General features: G+C 51.2%; 1 pseudogene across 1 annotated transcript; it reads left to right on the top strand.

Annotated features, from left to right (window-relative positions):
- Nucleotides 1-1454: 1454 nt before the first annotated feature.
- On the top strand, nt 1455-10903 carry LOC144611449 (lysoplasmalogenase TMEM86A-like; annotated as a pseudogene). Its single transcript, XR_013549524.1, has 3 exons — nt 1455-2032; nt 4126-4390; nt 9714-10903. The product of XR_013549524.1 is annotated as a lysoplasmalogenase TMEM86A-like (transcript).
- Nucleotides 10904-11867: the final 964 nt, after the last annotated feature.

The following is an 11867-nucleotide window of genomic DNA, read 5'->3' as shown; positions in this document are numbered from 1 at the left end:
GAGTCTCCGGCGCTGCATTCGCTGTAAGGCGGCAACTCTACCGCTGCGCCACCGTGCCGCCGACACGGTATGCGACAAGTAAATGTGTAGGAAAGAACCACAGATGCTGATTTAAACCGAAGGAGGATACAAGAGAGAGAGAGCCCCTTTCATCTGACTCTCAGTCTGAAGAAGGGTCTTGACCCATAACGTCACCTATTCCTTTTCTCCACCTGACAAGAAAAAATTGATTTCAGGTTATGGTTTAAGGGAGAGGGCAGTGAGGTTAATTCAATAACTCTATTGAAGAGGGCGGTCACGGTGGCACAGCGGTAGAGTTGCCGCCTTACAGCGAATGCAGCGCCGGAGACCCGGGTTCCATCCCGACTACGGGCGCCGTCTGTACGGAGTTTGCACGTTCTCCCCGTGACCTGCGTGGGTTTTCCCCGAGATCTTCGGTTTCCTCCCGCACTCCAAAGACGGACAAGGGCGGTCCGTACGGGACAAACCAATTTAGCCCAAGATACGGGATGTCCCGGCTAGTCGGCACCGCCCAGCGATCCCCGCACACTAACACTGTCCTACTCACACTAGGGACAATGTTCACATTTATTCCAAGCCAATTAACTATAGACCTGCACGTCTTTGGAGTGTGAGAGGAAACCGGAGCACCCGAAGTGACCCATGCTCCTGGCGTTGTTGGGTCTCTGGCACTGTGAGGCAACAACTCTACCGCTGTACCACACGCTCTACCGCTGTACCACCGTGCTCTACCGCTACGCCACCGCGCTCTACCGCTGTACCTCCGCGCTCTACCACTAGGCCACCGCGCTCTACCGCTGTACCACCGCGCTCTACCGCTGTACCACCGCGCTCTACCGCTATGACACCGCGCTCTACCACTAGGCCACCGCGCTCTACCGCTGTACCACCGCGCTCTACCGCTGTACCACCGCGCTCTACTGCTGTACCACCGCGCTCTACCGCTATGACACCGCGCTCTACCACTAGGCCACCGCGCTCTACCACTAGGCCACCACCGTGCTCTACCGCTACACCACCGCCCTCTACCGCTGTACCACCGTGCTGACCAACAGGGATAACATAGAACTAGTGCAAACGGGTGACCGGTGCGGACTTGGTGGGCCGAAGGGCCTGTTTCCACGCTGCATCTCTAAAACTATATCTAAAGCTAAAGGAGGCGTTACATCTGGAGATAAAACATACAACAGTGACAGGCGACAAGGGGGAGGTGAACACAAGAGCTGTGTGGGTGGGACAGACATGGATTTTGATCCCAACATGTTGGTTGGATGTAGATACGTCCCACGTTCGAACGTAATCAGGTCAAAGGCTGGCCGTGGTTTCAGGTGCCTTGTTGATCAATGAGCTCAGGATCATCGGGGAGAAAGTCCAGAAACACTCAGATATCATTGATAACTCAGGACAGCCTGCTGGCAGTGAGAGAGTGAGAGAGAGAGAGAGAGAGAGAGAGAGAGAGAGAGAGAGAGAGAGAGAGAGAGAGAGAGAGAGAGAGAGAGAGAGAGAGAGAGAGAGAGAGAGAGAGAGAGAGAGAGAGAGAGAGAGAGAGAGAGAGAGAGAGAGAGAGAGAGAGAGAGAGAGAGAGAGAGAGAGAGAAAGAGAGAGAGAGGGAGAGAGAGGCAGAGAGAGAGAGAGAGAGAGAGAGAGAGAGAGAGAGAGAGAGAGAGAGGGGGGAGAGAGAGAGAAAAAGAGAGAGAGAGGGAGAGAGAGGCAGAGAGAGAGAGAGAGAGAGAGAGAGAGGCAGAGAGAGAGAGAGAGAGAGAGAGAGAGAGAGGGATAAAGAAAGGAAGCAGAGAGACAGAGAAAGAGAGAGAGAGAGAGGGAGAGAAAGAGGGGAGAGAGAGTGACAGAGAAAGGGGGAGAAGAGAGAGAGAGGGATAAAGAAAGGAAGCAGAGAGACAGAGAAAGAGAGGCAGAGAGAGACAGAGAGATAGAGACAGAGAGTGAATAACATCAACAAATGGATATTATGGATCATCATTCCCGGAGTGGGAAGAAGATGTTTGCAGAGGTAAGAAACAAGGAGCTTATCTGCTCTCCACTTTAAAACATAATTCAAAGTTTCAAGTTAAGAAATAAAGTTTCTCCCACACTCCACCAGCGTGGAGGTTTATCGGTTAATTGGCATCTCTGGGGAACATGGATAGGTGACGTTTCACAGAGTGCTGGAGTAACTCAGCGGGTCAGGCAGCATCTCTGGGGAACATGGATAGGTGACGTTTTGGGTCGGGACAGAGTAGAGGGGAGGGGGAGTGAGGGAACTAAATGCTGGTTGTTAGAGTTGTGTATTTACTGTTATGTTTGGGTTATGTCATGTTAACTTAGGTTCACTTACGTTTCTGGAGTTATGTGTTCCCTGCCTCACCCAAATCATTGTGGCCTTCCGAAGAAGGCTTCTGACCCAAAACGTCACCTATCCACGTTCTCCAGAGATGCTGCCTGACCCGCTGAGTTACTCCAGCACTCTGTGAAACGTCACCTATCCATGTTCCCCACAGATGCTGGCTGACCCGCTGAGTTACTCCAGCACTCTGTGAAACGTCACCTATCCATGTTCCCCACAGATGCTGCCTGACCCTCTGGAATTTAGAAGATTGAGGGGGGATCTTATAGAAACATATAAAATTCTTAAAGGGGTTGGAGAGGCTAGATGCGGGAAGATTGTTCCCGATGTTGGGGAAGTCCAGAACCAGGGGTCACAGCTTAAGGATAAGGGGGAAGTCTTTTAGGACCGAGATGAGAAAGGTTTTTTTCACACAGAGAGTGGTGAATCTGTGTGGAATTCTCTGCCACAGAAGGTAGTTGAGGCCAGTTCATTGGCTATATTTAAGAGGGAGTTAGATGTGGCCCTTGTGGCTAAAGGGATCAGGGGGTATGGAGAGAAGGCAGGTACGGGATACTGAGTTGGATGATCAGCCATGATCATATTGAATGGCGGTGCGTACAGGCTCAAAGGGCTGAATGGCCTACTCCTGCACCTATGTTTCTATGTTACTCCAGCACTTTGTGTCTTTCCTTAGTAAACCAGCGTCTTGCGGACATTATAATCTTCTGCCTGAGCTTCATCAGAGTGCATCTGTTTGTCCTAACAGGGGATAGGAAAGGCGCTATAGGAATGCACGTCCTTTTAGAAGTGGCTGGGTGCTTGCTGGACCCTGAGTGTAGTGTTCAGCTCTAGGGTCCCGAGAGTCTGTTCCAAGGGACAACTTGCGTTCCTTGCAGGTTTAGCTTTTAGTTTAGAGGTGTCCGTGTGGCGCAGAAACAGGCCCTTGGCTCACCGACTTCACCGATTTGCAGAAGCCAGTTTACCAACGAACCTGCACGTCTTTGGAGCGTGGGAGGAAACCGAAGATCTCGGAGAAAACCCACGCGGGTCACGGGGAGAACGTACAAACTCCGTACAGACGGCGCCCGTAGTCGGGATCGAACCCGGGTCTCCGGCTCTGCATTCGCTGTAAGGCAGCAACTCTACCGCTGCGCCACCGTGACCGCCATGTTGCTCCAGCACTTTGTGTTTTCCTCAAGAACGCCTGAGTCTGGAGATGGGGACCATGCATGGCAACAGTAACCGTGGCAACAGTAGAGGGCCTCTGACTGACGTCGACTCTCCTGGATCCTGGATCCATGGATAGGGCGGGTTCGGAGGGATATGGACCAAACGCGGGCAGGTGGGAGTGGTGTAGCTGGGGCGAGTTGGGCCGAAGGGCCTGTTTCCACCAAAGATACTAGAGGAACAAGATGGACCACTCCGTTGAAATCGCCTACACCGAAGTATAGTACGCAAAGGAGCCATTTTAGAAGGTAATGTAGTCCGCCATTTTAGTAAGCAAACCCCGCCGTTCGCTCTGCCTCTCGCAGTGTAATCAGTGTTTTGGGGGAACAGTATGTGTGATGATACCATTAAAATGCAGAATATATCTCATCTATCAATTGACAGATTTTTGTTATTTTTCTTTTTAAATGTTTCTGCAAGTTTCTGCCGACTAAAATGGCCGCCGTGACGCGCTACGGTTGTTAGGGTCGAGTGGTCCGTCTTGCTCCTCTAGTATCTTTGGTTTTCCACGCTGTGACTCTCTCCCCCTCTCTCCCCCCCACTCTCCACAGGTAAAGAGCTCTGGCCCCAAGCTGCTTCCCTTCGCCATCAGCTTGGGCCTGTACTTTGGGCTGTGGCTGCCCGTCTCCAGCCCGACCTGGTTCAGCGCGCTGCTCAAGTGCCTGCCGGCCCTCACCCTGGCCCTCTTCGTGCTGGCGCGGGGATTCGGCGCCGGGCGGAACCGCTCCTACTCCCGCAAAATCCTCCTCGGCCTGCTCCTCTCCTTCGTCGGCGACATCTTCCTCAACTGGGCTGACCAGGGCTACTTCGACCACGGTAAGGCCTCAAAAACGCTTCTCAGTTTCACGTCCCCCCCCCCACCCACCCGCCCCTGGAGGAGATAATAGGGCATGAGGTGAAGTGATAGGAGCAGAATTAGGCCATTCGGCCCATCAAGTCCACTCCGCCGTTCAATCATGGCTGATCTATCTCTCCCTCCTAACCCCATTCTCCTCATAACCCCAGACTAATCGAGAATCTATCTATCTCTGCCTTAAAAATATCCACTGACTTGGCCTCCATAGCCGTCTGTGGCAAAGAATTCCACAGATTCACCACCCTCTGGCTAAAGAAATTCCTCCTCATCTCCTTCCTAAAGGAACGTCCTTTAATTCTGAGGCTGTGCCCTCTGGTCCTAGACTCTCTCACCAGTGGAAACATTCTCTCCACATCCACTCTATCCGGGCCTCTCACTAATAGGGAAGATTAAGATGTAGATTAAAATGCAGACGCTGGTTTATACCAGAGGTAGATACAGAGTGCTGGAGTAACTCAGCGGGTCGGGCAGCATCTCTGGAGAATAAAGGATGGGTGACGTTTCAGGTTGAGACCCCTTTTCAGGGTCTTCAGAATTAGCCTGTAGAAAGAGCTGAAAACATGTTTGAAAACGAAGGCTGTGTGTTTGTTGAGCTGTGACGTTGATGGTTTAGTTCAGTTTAGTTTAGAGACACAGCGCGGAAACAGGCCCTTCGGCCCACCGAGTCCGCGCCAACCAGCGATCCCCGCACACTAACACTATCCTACACACACTAGGGACAATTTACAATCTTTACAGAAGCCAATTAACCTACAAACTTGTCCGTCTTTGGAGTGTGGGGGGAAACCGGAGCGCCCGGAGAAAACCCACGCAGGTCACGGGGAGAACGTACAAACTCCGTACAGACAGCACCCGTAGTCGGGATCGAACATAGAAACATAGAAAATAGGCGCAGGAGTAGGCCATTCGGCCCTTCGATATGATCATGGCTGATCATCCAACTCAGTATCCCGTACCTGCCTTCTCTCCATACCCCCTGATCCCTTTAGCCACAAGGGCCACATCTAACTCCCTCTTAAATATAGCCAATGAACTGGCCTCAACTACCTTCTGTGGCAGAGAATTCCACAGATTCACCACTCTCTGTGTGAAAAAAAACTTTCTCATCTCGGTCCTAAAAGACTTCCCCCTTATCCTTAAACTGTGACCCCTTGTTCTGGACTTCCCCAACATCGGGAACAATCTTCCCGCATCCAGCCTGTCCAACCCCTTAAGAATTTTATATGTTTCTATAAGATCCCCCCTCAGTCTTCTAAATTCCAGCGAGTACAAGCCGAGTCTATCCAGTCTTTCTTCATATGAAAGTCCTGCCATCCCAGGGATCAATCTGGTGAACATTCTCTGTACTCCCTCTATGGCAAGAACGTCTTTCCTCAGATTAGGAGACCAAAACTGTACACAATACTCCAGGTGTGGTCTCACCAATGCCCTGTACAACCCGGGTCTCTGGCGCTGTGAGGCAGCAACTCTACCGCTGCGCCACCCTAAGATTGCCGGTTTGACGGTTCTTTGATTGCTAGTCTGTACATGTTGACGGTTCTTTGATTGCTAGTCTGTACATGGGGCGTTGTTGGTCTCTATCTCTGCTCCCTGCCACTTTATCTCACTGTACTTAGTTCTTTGCCCCTCACTGTGCCACTGAGATCAGACTTTGGAAACGTGACACACCTAGGAGGCAGCTCAAACTCCACCAGCCGGCCCGCCAGCTCCGACAGGCCGCCAACTCTCCCCGCAACTCTCCCCCCAACTCTCCCCCCCAACTCTCCCCCCCAACTCTCCCCCCCAACTCTCCCCCCCAACTCTCCCCCCCAACTCTCCCCCAACTCTCCCCCCCAACTCTCCCCCCCAACTCTCCCCCCAACTCTCCTCCCAACTCTCCCCCCTACTCTCCCTGGCTACTCTCCCCGCCTACTCTCCCCCTACTCTCCCCGGCTACTCTCCCCGGCTACTCTCCCGGCCAACTCCCGCCCCTCTGCTCACAGTTTACTGTGCAACCTTTCGGTCAGCAGGGTGGCACAGCTGGTAAAGCTGCTGCCTCACAGCGCCAGAGACCCAGGTTCAATCCTGACCTCGGGTGCTGTCTGTTTAGTCTAGTTTAGTCTAGTCTAGTCTAGTCTAGTCTAGTCTAGTCTAGTCTAGTCTAGTCTAGTTTAGTTTAGTTTAGTTTAGTCTAGGCTAGTTTAGTTTAGTCTAGTCTAGTCTAGTTTAGTTTAGTTTAGTTTAGTCTAGTCTAGTCTAGTCTAGTTTAGTTTAGTCTAGTCTAGTCTAGTCTAGTCTAGTCTAGTTTAGTCTAGTCTAGTCTAGTCTAGTCTATTCTAGTCTAGTTTAGTTTAGTCTGGTCTAGTTTAGTTTTGTTTAGTTTAGTCATGTCTAGTCTAGTCTAGTTTAGTTTAGTTTAGTTTAGTCTAGTCTAGTCTAGTCTAATCTAATCTAGTTTAGTTTAGTTTAGTTTAGTCTAGTCTAGTTTAGTTTAGTTTAGTCTAGTCTATTCTAGTTTAGTTTAGTTTAGTTTAGTAATGTCTAGTCTAGTTTAGTTTAGTTTAGTCTAGTTTAGTTTTAGTTTAGTTTAGTCTAGTCATGTCTAGTCTAGTCTAGTCTAGTCTAGTTTAGTTTAGTTTAGTTAGTTTAGTCTAGTCTAGTTTAGTTTAGTTTAGTTTAGTCATGTCTAGTCTAGTTTAGTTTAGTCATGTCTAGTCTAGTCTAGTCTAGTTTAGTTTAGTTTAGTTTAGTTTAGTTTAGTTTAGTTTAGTTTAGTTTAGTCATGTCTAGTTTAGTTTAGTCTAGTTTAGTCTAGTTTAGTCTAGTCTAGTTTAGTTTAGTTTAGTCTAGTTTAGTTTAGTCTAGTCTAGTCTAGTCTATTCTAGTTTAGTTTAGTTTAGTTTAGTAATGTCTAGTCTAGTTTAGTTTAGTTTAGTCTAGTTTAGTTTAGTTTAGTCTAGTCATGTCTAGTCTAGTCTAGTCTAGTTTAGTTTAGTTTAGTCTAGTCTAGTTTAGTTTAGTTTAGTTTAGTCCATGTCTAGTCTAGTTTAGTTTAGTCATGTCTAGTCTAGTCTAGTTTTAGTTTAGTTTAGTCATGTCTAGTCTAGTTTAGTTTAGTCTAGTTTAGTCTAGTCTAGTTTAGTTTAGTTTAGTTTAGTTTAGTCATGTCTAGTCTAGTTTAGTTTAGTTTAGTCTAGTTTAGTTTAGTTTAATCTAGTCTAGTCTAGTCTAGTTTTGTTTAATTTTTGTTTAGTTTAGTATAGTTTCATTTGTTTAGTATAGTTTAGTTTAGTATAGTTTTGTATAGTATAGTTTAGTTTAGTATAGTACAGTATAGTTTAGTCTAATTTAGTTTAGTCTAATATAGTTTAGTATGGTTTGTTTGGTTTAGTTAGGTTTGGTTTGGTTTGGTTTGGTTTGGTTTGGTTTAGTTCGGTTAGGTTTGGTTTAGTATGGTTTGGTTTGGTTTGGTTTGGTTCGGTTTAGTTAGGTTTGGTTTGGTTTAGTTAGGTTTGGTTTGGTTTGGTGGTTTAGTTTGATTAGGTTTGGTTTGGTTTGGTCTGCTTTGGTGCGGTTCGGTTCGATTTGGCTCAGTTCAGTTTAGTATAGTTTACTTTAGTTTAGCGTAGTTTAGCTTAAGTTAGTTTAGATTAGTTTAGTTTAGTTTAGTTTCTTTAATTATCTGTATCCATCTTTAATCCGACTTTACTGAACTAAATCTTGAACTAACCGTTATTCTCTTTCTCCTGTATCTGTCCACTGTGGAAGGCTCGACTGTAATCAAACATTGTCTTTCCTCTGACTGGATATCACGCAACAAAAAACCTTCTCACCGTACCTCAGTGACAATAACAATAAACTAAACTGAACTAAAGGGATGGTGAGAGGGGAAAGGTGGTGGGCAGGATTTGGTTATTAAGCAGGGTACAGCTTAGTAGCTGTACCAGGTGGCACAGTGGTGCAGATACTAAGGAGGCTGCCCCTAGCTAGCGCCAGAGACCCGGTGTGATCCTGACCCCGGGTGCTGTCCGTGTGGAGTTTGCACGTTCTCCCTGTGACCGCGTGGGTTTCCTCTGGGTGCTCCGGTTTCCTCCCACATCCCAGGCACCTGCAAAGACGAGGAACTGCAGAGGCTGGAATCTCGAGCAAAGCACAAAAGCGCTGGAGTAACTCAGCGGGTCAGGCAGCAGCCGTGGGGGAGATAGAAAGGCAGGTGGGACTGGTGTAGCTGGGACATTGTTGGCCTGTGTGGGCGAGTTGGGCCGAAGGGCCTGTTTCCACACTGTATCACTCTGTGACTCTGCGAATGTGACAGAGATGGGGTGGGAGTGGAGATCAGAGGGGGTTGTAGGGAGGGCTGGAAGGAGAGTAGGGCCAGACGGGGGTGTGGAGCTGGTGGGGATTGCAAAGGTGGGGAGTGGGGAAGATGGAGGGGTGTCTCGGAGAGAGGTTAACGCGGTTGGAAGGGGGGACGGAAATAGCGAGGGGTGAGGAGGTTGGGGAAATAACTGCAGACGCCAGTCTAAACCCAAGGTAGACACAAAGTGCTGGAGTAACTCAGCGGGTCAGGCAGCGCCTCTGGAGAGAAGGAATGTGGGGGGAGATGTGGGGGTGGGGGTGAGGGGTGACGGTGGGGGTGGGGATGTGGGGATGGAGGTGAGGGGTGATGGGTGGGGATGTGGATGTGGGGGGGGGGATGAGGGGTGACGGGTGGATGTGGGGGTGGGGATGTGGGGATGTTAGAGGGGGTGTGGGGGTGGGGGTGGGGATGGGGGTGAGGGGTGACAGGTGGGGATGTGGATGTGGGGGGTGGGGATGTGGGGGTAGGGATGGGGGGGGTGAGGGGATGTGGGGATGGGGGTGTGAGGGGATGTGGGGGTGGGGATGGGGGGGGGTGGGGATGGGGGGGTGGGGATGGAATATGGGTATGAGGATGTGGGAGTGGGGATGATAGAGGGGGTGGGGGTGAGTTTAGAGGGGTGGGGATGAGATATGGGAGTGTGGGTTCGGAAGAGGTGGTAATGGGGGGTGAAGGAAGGGGGCAGAGGGGGTGGGGATGGGGGCTGAGATGGAGCAAGAGGATTGGGGATGGGATGGTGGATGATGGGATGGGAAGACCCCTCCGCCCACTGTCTCTAACCCCCCCTGCTGTTCTCTCCTCCCCCCTGCAGGAGTGCTGTTGTTCGGCCTGGCCCACCTGGGGATGAGGGGGTGGGGATGGGGATTGGGGGATGGGATGATGGGAAGACCCCTGTGCCCCCTGTCTCTAACCCCCCCTGCTGTTCTCTCTCCTCCCCCCTGCAGGAGTGCTGTTGTTCGGCCTGGTCCACCTGAGCTACACATTGGCGCTGGGCATTCGGCCGGTGCTGCCCGGCCTGGCGCTGGCCTTGTTCCTGGCGTCGGGGGCCTTGCTGGGGTGGCTGTGGCCGTGCCTGTCCGCGACCACCGGCCCCTCCCCTGGCCGTGTACACGGCGCGCTGGCGCTGATGAGCTGGCGTGCGGTGGCCCGCTGGTGGAGGCCCCCGCTGGGGGGGGGACGGGGACCAGCGGGCGCGGCGCTGGGCGCCCTGCTCTTCATCGTGTCCCGACTTCATGCTGGCTACGGATCGTTTCTGCTGGCCGCTGCCCTACGGACGCCTCGCTGTGATGGCCACCTACTACCCGGCACAGATGTTCTTCGCCATCTCCGTGTTGGACCAAGAGGACCCGGACAGCAGCTGGAAACGAAACTAGACCCTCCCCACCTCACCACCACTTAGCGCAGTCTCGTTTTTATCCGGTTTTTCGCCTCTCCCAGGAGATCACACGGTTCTTTTGTGTGGGAAGAAGGGCAATAGTGGGAAGGGGGTTGGGGGAGGATCAGCCATGATCGTATTGAATGGCGGAGAGGGGATCGAGGGGCCGGTCGGCCTACTCCTGCTCCTATTTTTCTGTGTTTCTTGTGTCACGCGAACCGAGTCCAAAGTCAAAGAACACAGAAAACAGGTGCAGCAGGAGGAGGAGGCCATTTGGCCCTTCGAGCCTGTACGCGCCGCCACTCAACTTGATCACGGCTGACCATCCACAATCAGTAACCCGTGCCGGCCTTCTCCCCACATCCCTTGATTCCGCTAGCCCCTGGAGCTCTATCTAACTCTCTCTTAAATCCATCCAGTGAATCGGCCTCCACTGCCCTCTGTGACAGAAAATTCCACAAACTCACAACCCTCGGAGGTATTTTTCTCACCTCAGTTTTAAATAAAGGCCTCCCCTTTATTCTTAGACTGTGTGTGTGTGGCCCCTGGTTCTGGACTCCCCCCCCCCCCCCCCCCCTCCAACATTGGAACATTTTCTCCTGCATCTAGCTTGTCCGGCCCTTTTTATGATTTTGCACGTTTCGATAAGATCCCCTCTCGTCCTTCTAAACTCCGGTGAATTTCGCCTGGATTCCAGGCTCAGTTCCCCCCACCCAGAGAGTGTCCAAAGAAGGATCTCGAGCCAAAACGTCGCCCATCCATGTTTCAGCGTCAGGGTGGGGGGGGGGGGGGGGGGGGGAAGCACAATGGAGCTTCACGTGGGCATATGCTAAGGGTTGCCAACTTCCCTCGCCCCCAAATACAGGACAACGGGTGACGTCACAACCGCTCCCGCGCCCCCACGTGACCTCACCCGGCCAGCGGCCACGTGCTCCCGCTCCACCAATGGCGCCGGGGGTGAGGTCACGTGGGGCGGTGACGTCACCCTTTGTCCTTATTTGGGGGCGAGGAAGTTGGCAACCCTACTAATACGGGACAAGGGCGGTCTCGTACGTACGGGACAAACCAATTTAACCCGAAAATACGGGATGTCCCGGCTAATACGAACTGGCCTCCACTGCCTTCTGAGGCAGAGAATTCCACACCTTCACCACTCTCTGACTGAAAAAGTTCTTCCTCATCTCCGTTCTAAATGGCCTACCCCTTATTCTTAAACTGTGGCCCCTTGTTCTGGACTCCCCCAACATTGGGAACATGTTTCCTGCCTCTAATGTGTCCAATCCCCTAATTATCTTATATGTTTCAATAAGATCCCTCCTCATCCTGGCAACATCCTCGTAAAATATCTGCACAAGTACATTGAAGCGCAAGTCCACTGGAAACGTTGCCGGCACCATCGCGGGAATAGATCGGGTAGACGCACAGAGTCTCTTGCCCAGAGTAGGGGAATCGAGGACCAGAGGACATGGGTTCAAGGTGAAGGGGAAAAAGATTTAATAGGAATCTGAGGGGTAACTTTTTCACACAGAGGGTGATGGGTGTGTGGAACGAGCTGCCAGAGGAGGTAGTTGAGGCTGGGGACTATCCCAACGTTAAGAAACAGTTAGACAGGTACATGGATAGGACAGGTTTGGAAGGATATTTTACTCTGGTGGGACTGGTGTAGCTGGGACATGTTGGCCGGTATGGGCGAGTTGGGCTGAAGGGCCTGTTTCCACACTGT

The sequence above is a fragment of the Rhinoraja longicauda genome, chromosome 40, assembly GCF_053455715.1.
Source record: "Rhinoraja longicauda isolate Sanriku21f chromosome 40, sRhiLon1.1, whole genome shotgun sequence".
Taxonomy (NCBI): domain Eukaryota; kingdom Metazoa; phylum Chordata; class Chondrichthyes; order Rajiformes; family Arhynchobatidae; genus Rhinoraja; species Rhinoraja longicauda.
This window is presented reverse-complemented; position numbering and strand designations above follow the sequence as displayed.